Source organism: Ceratosolen solmsi, unplaced genomic scaffold, assembly GCF_000503995.2.
Source record: "Ceratosolen solmsi marchali unplaced genomic scaffold, CerSol_1.0 scaffold29, whole genome shotgun sequence".
NCBI lineage: Eukaryota > Metazoa > Arthropoda > Insecta > Hymenoptera > Agaonidae > Ceratosolen > Ceratosolen solmsi.
This window is the reverse complement of record NW_011948417.1, coordinates 11,662,622-11,672,430: the sequence shown is the minus strand read 5'-3', so window position 1 is coordinate 11,672,430 and position 9,809 is coordinate 11,662,622.

Sequence of the window (9,809 nt, the reverse complement as noted above, 5' to 3'; positions counted from 1 at the left end):
AATTTATTAATAAAAGAATATATTTGATATAAATATAAAATAGCATAGTAAGCTTTAGTAATATGTATGTCATATTTTTTAATATAGCGGATTACTTTGAATAAATTTCAATAACTAAGTGAATGATCATATACGTAAAATATGACCAAAAAAATTTTTATTCAAGTTGGTCATAATTGAAGTGAATGCTTTAAAATCTTGTGGATCGTTTGATAATAAGCACAAAATAGCTTATAAAAATTCTATTATATTCAGCTTATATTATTTTTATCATAGCGAATTATTTTAAATAAGTTCCAATTGCTGAGAGAAATATTAAATACCTAAAACATAGCTAAGAAAATATTTACTTAAATTAATTAGAATTTGAGCTTCAAAGGTAAACAGATCATTCAATGATCTTTCAAGGCTTGAAGATATGAATATTTATTGTGGAATGTCGTCTGTCCGGATTTTATTAAACATACGAGCAATGATTTTTGAATATTTTATACTCTGTAATTCAAAACATTCCGCTATTTGAATCTTTTTGTAAGTTTCAACTTTAATATTACTTTTCTTTTGAATTAAATAAAATTATCCAACAATATAGATTTAACTATATTGTTAAATCTATATTAATAACTTTGATCAAATTAAAAGGCAATACAAAAAATAAAAAAGTACATATATGATTAGATAAGTATTATTGTTTACACTTCAAATAATAAACATTATTGTATACAGTTAAAAATATTAAGATATTAATTTCAAAGATTAATTATTGTCGCTTTAGACAATAAACGATTTTGCATATAGGGCGCAATATATGCAATATTACAATTATGTATTTATAATACAATGAATATTATATTGTCAATATTATTATTTAAATGCAAGCTTATCTATACGACCAAATCAATTTTTTAAATATAATAAAAAATAGTTAATTATTTTGTTAAAGTAATGAAATATGAATTATTTATATATAATAAGCTAAATTACAATAATAATTAATATACATTTTTAGTTTAAAAATAAAAACTAGTATAATTTATAAAACAATTTGAAATATTATTGATTAGTTATGAATACTGAATTAAAAGCTTGTGCTTCTCTTTATTTTAATCTTTTATATTTATTACAATAATTATATGAATACTGTTATTCAAAAAATTGACAAACTAATGTATTATAATAAAGGTTATCTTAATTAAACTAATTAACTCATTAATTAATTAATTAAAAAAAATTTTATATTAGAAGAATCTTATCTTTTACTCATACGAGTCAATTGTAATTTAAATGAAATAATGAATAAAATTTTCGTTATTATTTAATCGAGACAATTATTAACAAAATCTTATACAAAAATTAGATGTAACGTATTAAATATTAAATTATATATAGATATATTATTATATATAAGTAAACCAACGGTTTTGAATATGAATACATATACAAAATATTTAATTTAATAAATATCCACAAATAATCATATTTATTTAAGTTCATATATATTAGATTATGAATGAATAATTTTGAATAAATATAATTTTGAATAAATATGAATCTACAACTACAACATCTACAACTACATCTACAACTTGTTTGATTAAGTTTATTTGAATCCTAAAAACATAAAGTTTATATCATTTGATGTCAGGAATCTTCAAAATATTGATCAAAATTCTTTGAATAATATTCAATACTTATATAATAATAACTCATGAAAACTATATATAATCATATTAATATATAATTATAATAAATTAGAATTGCACTCATGTGTAACAGTTGTCATATTATTTTAATCATGTTGATCTGTTTATGAAAAGAATTCATTTATTATAAAAGCAATTAAATAACTCATTCTTTTATGCGTTTTCTTTTTCAACAATGCTTTCAAATGACTTTCCAATTTTGTTTTTGAGAAAATCGCTGCTTTCTTTCTTTCTCTTACAATGTTATATCAATATGGCGAGGCTTTTATTGCTTGTAAATACTCCTGGATACAATCTTCCTCTACCACAATACTTATAATTCATATCCTCTCTTTCTGTATATTTATCTATCTATTAATATCTCTCTAACAATCAGTAACTCAAGGAAAGAAAAAAAACGAAAGTTCTAGTTCAATGTTCATACAAAATGTTGGTGTATACTGCAAATAAAGTACCATTTATAATTTCCAACAAATTTTCTGATTAAAAATTATTTTATTAAAAACTACATAGATGCTTAAATATGTACATGTTACAAAATAATTCTAAATATATATGATTCTATCAGATAAAATAATAATTATAATTTATAAAGTACAGCAAGGAAATATCTTTTTAATTATGTAATTACTCAATTTAAAGATACAAAATATCATTAGAATAACAAAATATTACTAGCATTTAAAAGTGTAATAATATTTATTCAAATCTCGTACAGATAGTTTTATGTTATACAAATTGCATTAGGTATATAATAACTGCATGAAAGATTTAAAGTATTAAAAATATTATTATATTGATATTAAAAATATTAAAAATATTTAATTATTTAATCAATGTTTTCAAATAAATGTTTTAAATATTTTTTAAATGAATTACTTAAATACATTGACATTTACTATACTTTTTCTTTTATAGTTGACAATATTCAAATACTAAATAAGGTCAACTATCTATTCTCACGAATAATGAATTTTTCTATTAATTATTCTAACACCTTTCTGGTATGTCTTATTGATAATAGTTTATTAATGTACCGATGAATATATTAGTATATGCGTCTTTTTCCGTATTTTTCTATCATTAATTGATTTAATCATTGCTGTATATTAACAGTTGTAAATGCATTAATAAGTTACATATCATAGCAACATTATAATTTGAATATAAATTTAAAAAATCGCTATTTATCGTGGAATATCGTATTTTAAAACTTCATATATTAACTAATATTACACCATAATAATTTAGTTGACCCACATCTGAATATTTGAACAAAAACTATGAATACTATTATTTAGAATTGATTCGAATAGTTGTAAATATTCGAGCAACTATCATTTATATATCGAGAAATGTTTAATATTTCTATCTAGTATTTTAATTGCATATTTTTCATCTCACTTTCTTTATAAGTCCTTGAAATAAAACTATACGTAAACTTTTTTTTACAGTTATCAATTTTAAAACAAATAATGTCTTTAATCTAAATGTCTTTCTGAACCATATTCTCTCTTTAATGCATCGTTTTCTTTCTAATTATAGTATAGGTTACAATGTTGCTAAAGTAAATAATACAGTATTATTGCTACTACTTATAAGAAAACTACATTTATTCTAATTTATGTAATTTTACCAAGATCATTCGACAGCATATAGTTTGTAAAAGTAATTGATTTGATTTAGTTTGAATTTAATTTTTAAATATAATCGTATTAGGTATTAAATAGTTTCAAATACTACTGAAAATTCGGAATAATAATAAGCAATTTTTTAATAACCAGAGTAATTTTAGAATGTTTGTAAAACCATTTATAACTGCAATGACAGATGGGAAATTGCATCAGGCTCTTATTCAAAACAGCTAATATAATAAATTCACAGTTTTTCTTTTAGCTTGCCAGGTATACTTATCTATTATAATTATTTAAAGTAGCAATTATGAAATATTTTACTTCTTGTAATAAGGGTATAATAGCGTATTTCGCTAAATAATAAATAATACATTAAGTCACGAAGCTTAATTTGACTAATTCGCGTATAAACAGAACAAACTATATTTACTTATGGTTAAAATAATCAGTGAATACAATAAAGTAAGTAGATGATGATTTAATTATAACTTTTTAATTGTGTATTTAATTATATATTTGTGTTTGTAGTACGAAGATATGGTAAATTATGATTTAATAAATTATGATACATTAAAAATTGAATTAAATCGTACGTAGTATATTTACTTTGAGATTTTTAACACTTTACGTCATTGTTTTTAATATATTTTATTAACAATTACTAAAATATTACTATATTTAAAGCTTTTTTTAATAATTGTGTTGATATAATACGTAACATAAAAAGTAAATATTTCCAGACATCAACATTTTCTTAAAATACATGATAAATTTTTTATTTGATACATTACTTACTATTATACATATATCTATAAATATATAATGTGATTCTTGGATATTTTGTATCTACTTCTTCTATATACTGCAATCATAGTCATTTATAAACAGGTAAATAAAATAAAATTAAACAAACTAAAATCTTAGAAATTAATTAATGGTTCAAATTGAACTATGTAGAAGTTTTGGCATTTATTATTTTAATTAAAAATGATATTAATAAATTTTATTTTCCATAAAATCTTGTTTTTTTATAAATGAAAATTTATTTTGATTAAATAATAGTATAAATTGAAAATAGTATAAATATAATATATATCTTTATATAAGTGAAAACAAAATAAACATTAATGCAGATACTAAAATTGAATAGATTGGTTAAAAATCAAAACATATTGCCTGAATTACCTAGCAATTAAGGTAGTAAAATTTTCAAAAGATTTTTTAGAAATTACTTCATATCTAATCATTTTACCATATAAAAATTACTAGATAAGGTTTATTGAAAAAGAATGACTTTAAAAATAAGTAATACAAATGAAAAATGAACATAAACATTATTGTCGTAAGAGTTTGTAAATTAACCAACTAAATTATCACCAAATTTATAAAATTGAATAATTTAAATACATTATTTATGTGTAGAATAATAAAAGAAAATATAAGGAGTATATAATAGCATCATAAATTTTAATTTATTAAATTGAAAATATAAAAATTTAAACAAATTGTGTTTCATAACCAAATTTTTATCCATGAATAAATGCTGCACAACATTGTACACCAAAAAATAACATGAAGTTGCAAAAAATCATTTCGCTTTCAATTATGCATGAAATTTAAATGCTTATTACAGATTAATTTCCTGGTTTCGGTTGATATATTGTATACATAATTAAAATCTATATATATATATATATATATATATATATATATATATATATTATAATTTTTATTATATAAGTATTACTAGAAAATGTTTAATATTTGTATTGCAATACTTTTAACTGCAATTACAAATTCATCGTAGAATGTTAAAAAAATAATGATTCAAGATATTTTAAATACTAAAAATCGTAAATATGTTACATCTTTTGACATATTGATTTTCTATTATAAAACATTATTTTTTATCACTTTATTTTCACACGATAAATAAGATACGTTTAAAAGTATACTGCATTAGTTAAATAACAATCGAATTCGTAATATTATATTTTCATGATTAATGTTTCAATGATAACGGTTTCCAAGAAATTTCAGTTGTATTTTAAAAAATATTTATATTTTAAAATATTTCTTTTAATTTTCTTTCAAAATATTCAATTTTATTTTTTAAAAATTTATCAATAGTAAAAGATCTGTATAAAAATGTATATTAACACAATATTTTCAAATATAGATTTTAAATAATAAATTAATTGTTAATTCATTATTATTTGTATATAAAACTATATAGTATTTATAATGTATTTGTAATGTTTGGTTTTAAATTATATTCCCTTACAATGGTTATAATTATAAATACCGATTTGATATATAATACCTTTTTCAATAGAATTTATAGCTGAAATTAATGAATTCAAAAAAAGTTAATGATCTTAAATTTTTATTATAAATGAATTAAAAAGCTGCATCATCTACGTTTTTAATTAAGATAGCATTTCCAATATTGTAAAATAGTTTTATTTTTAATGTTTTTAAAACATTTCTTCAAGATCAAGTGTCAGAATGTAAATTATTGAAAACCAAATTTTTATATAAAAATATTTAACTTTTAAAGTATATAGTTAGTTCCTTATGGCTGTGAGCATTTTAGTCTTTTAAACCATTATTGTAAATGCTATGCTATTATTATGAAATATTTTCAGTTAATACTATCGATAGCTCCATAAATTAGTGTTCTTTGAAGAATAATTTATTATCTCAATAATTATCTTATCAATAATAAAGATTTCGATCTATATTTTGACGCAAATCATACTTTTATCATAAAGAAACCACACTAATCTTTGTTTCCCAAAAAAAGTTTATCAAAATCATGTATTAAAATTATATTTTAATAGATATAAAAAAAATCTTGTTTCGCACAATAGATTATTTCATTAATAATTAACCATATACATAAGAACTTAACGTCTGTGTATTTGCTAGTTATATTATATTTTTTTTTAATAATGCGAACATTTTATCATTAACATTAACTGCTTTACAATTTTAAATGTTTAAAATATATTATTTATTATATTTATACTGTTTTCAAAATTCACTTACATTTGCAAAAACAATTTCTGGTTGAAATGATAATTTTACAATTTGTTACAACTAAAACAGGATTTTCAATAACAGATTTCTTAGTTAAACTCTTTATGTATATGGAACTATAATTATAACTAAGAAAATACTTAAATAATTTACTATCATTTGAAAAATGAGAAATTATTAATTTATTAAGTAATTCAAATATTTATTATTTAAAAGTCTAAAGTACTATTAATTTATTTTATATAATGTTTAAATAATATAAAACTTTAAAAATCAATTTTATTAAAAAATAGCAAGACCATTTATTAATTGAAGAATACCGGAAATAAAAACTATAATAGAATTTTAAATTATAATTTTTATTATAATTTATAAATTATTATTTATTTATGAATATAGATAATAAAAACAGAACTAATATATTTTACTAAGTTATAATTATTATGAAGACAAAAATTTAAAATGAAAAATTTTTTATTTAATTCTTAATTCTTATATTAAATAAAATTTGGAAAAATTTGAATAAAGTTTATGACCATTTTAGTGATCGCAAAACTATTTAAAAATGAATTTAAAATAAAAAATAAATTTTTTATTTTTAAGAATTTATTCAGCATTTGTAATAAATACACAAAAACATTAATATACCCATTCAATAATAAACCGTAAACATATTATGTTCTTTAAGTTAGTTATTGTTCATACATAAATTTTATATTTTTAATTTTACATAGTCTAATTATTCTTTTAAATATTCTGTAGAATTCAATATAGAAATTGTGTATGTATATTTATATCATAATATATGTTCGAGAATGTAGAAACTCACAGCTCATTAGACATCTAGGAAACTCGAGATAAGAATTCCGTAAAAAAAAGCGACTCTCGACTACTCGAGGAATAAACATTCAAACGCGCCTCGGATTAACTAAATCTAAAACAATTCAGCAAAACGTCGAATATGTAAAGAAAATACAATTCATAAACACATCTGGCGAGAACAAATGTCCAAGTGTCCAGCAAATAGCCGTCATAAAACTAATGCTACGAGACATTTGACACGGCCTCGCCACAAAGCATCGATCGACGACAAGTCATAATACTTCTGGCATAATCAAGTCATAAAAATATAAGCAAAAACCACCTCGTCTTACATCCGTAAAAGGGATATTAAAGGCATATGCTGTTGTCAAACCCAGCTACATGTGGCTCGGATAGTGAAGCGAGAACGTGCCAAAGAAGTCTCCCTTATGGTGCGGATCCAAGTAAGAAGCGCTCTAATTGGAGCCACCAATAACGAAAGAATCAATTCGATTGGAGACGCCCAGAAAGAGGCGCTCTGATTGGAAATTCATAAGGACCACGCGGTAGCCGAGAATGCCTTCAAGAAAGACGCCGGCAAGGCGCACGATAGTCACTTCTCACCAGAGAATTGCCGGCAAGGCTTCTTCTCCAAGGGAACGCCAAATAACAAGGATGTAGACATACACAGTAAAGGCCGATTAAGAGGCAAAGCCTAGTCATATTCAACTCATGACAAGTGCAAGATAAGCGCAAATCAAATCATACAGTTGCAGCAGTGCAAGACAAGGAAAAAGGAACAAGTAAACAGTGGTGCGCAAGGCACAACATAATCACAACCTATAAGGAGCCGTTCGAGGCAAACTCAGCAAACAATACGAGGTATAGCCAGAAAAACACAAACATAAACTACAAGCTGCCGCACGAGGCAGTCTGCAGACATCACGAGCTGCCATCAAGAGCACTAAATATGCAGAACTCACAAGGTAAAGAACTGTAGAGCGACCAAGCTCACACAATCTGCAAACACATAAGGGGCAAGTTTAGCTCCCACAAACACAATCTGCAAACGCATAAGGGGCAAGTTTAGCTCCCACAAGAAAGACTTAGGAGGCGCCGTACGCAGCAATATCTGCAGACTAAGATGAAGTGCCACCAAAAGCGCACCTGCAGAGCCTTCAACGTAAGCAATAAGACAATACCAAGGCAAATTCAAGCTACTGCAACGTGCCACTGCACAAGGAAGCACGGGGGTTTACGACCTTGTTCTTCTACGTATATAACACCACCACCACGTGCATTACATATAGAGGACCAGAAGGCTTCTACTGGACCTTCTACCTGGACATGCAACGCACATTACAGCTCTGTGGCAATAGCAATACAAAACTCAAGAAACGAAGGCATTCAAACATCAACTAAAAATCATTATTATATAACTAATGCAATTATCGCAATAAACTACAACAAATACCAAAGCTATTTATTATTGAATACATGCACTATCCTGTCCACTTGCCTGCAATCCTCCCTTCCACCATCGGGGAGTTTACACCTAACTCTAGATATTTGGCCCTCCTAGCCCGGTACTATATTTTTAGACAATATAATTTGACTTTAATTATGAATCCCTTAAATAAAATGCATTATATCAAAGTAAAAGAAATCTCATCAATAATGGATATGAACTTACAAATACGTTTTTAAAAATTTATTGACAAAAAATGATCTTTACGAAATGTAACATTTGAATTACATTTTTTAAAATATATACAAACACAGAATTTTTTTTTAAATCAAAACTATATATATATACCCATATATTCGGTTTCTTTTAAGTTACGTCTACGAAGATTGTCTCGTAATCAAAACGTAATATATGGTTCGTACATATTCAAAATACTAAAATTTAATTTTGAATGTGAAAGAAACTAATGCACTTATTTGTTATATGTTTATATTACAAAATTTTCATTATACATTATAATAAATTGCATTTAAAAGTATAGTTTCTCAACAGACATAAAATTTCAACTTTAATATCTCCAAGAGTCAACAAATGAACATGTTATGTTATTGAAGTAATAAACATTTGCATAGAAATCACTAATTATATAAAAATTAATAATTTATATTAATTTTTATAATGTAACTTTTTTTTTATAAAAAATGTAATTTTTATTTATAGATACACAAAATAAATAATAACTCATTTGAATTTACAGAAAAAGAAATTTATTTGAAGTTCAAAAATTGATACCTATACATATATAATAAAGATAAATACATTAATTTTAATATAACAAATATATTCATATTAAAATAAAGATTAATAATTTAATAGAATAAATTAACTATTATTATTAATTTTCCAATTGAGAAAATGTAAAGCATAGGATATAAAGCAGCTCTGTTGTAAATAAGCATTATCTAATGGTAAAAGGATTAAAATCCAATTCCTTATTTCAAATAAATTAATTTTTTTTCTTAAAAAAATCATAATGATAATCAAGCTAAATAACAAAAACTTTACTTAATGTCAACTTTCTACGATTATATAGTAAAATATCTATATAATAAAATATCTGGCATCACAAGATTACTGTGTAATATTTGTATTCTAATGTAC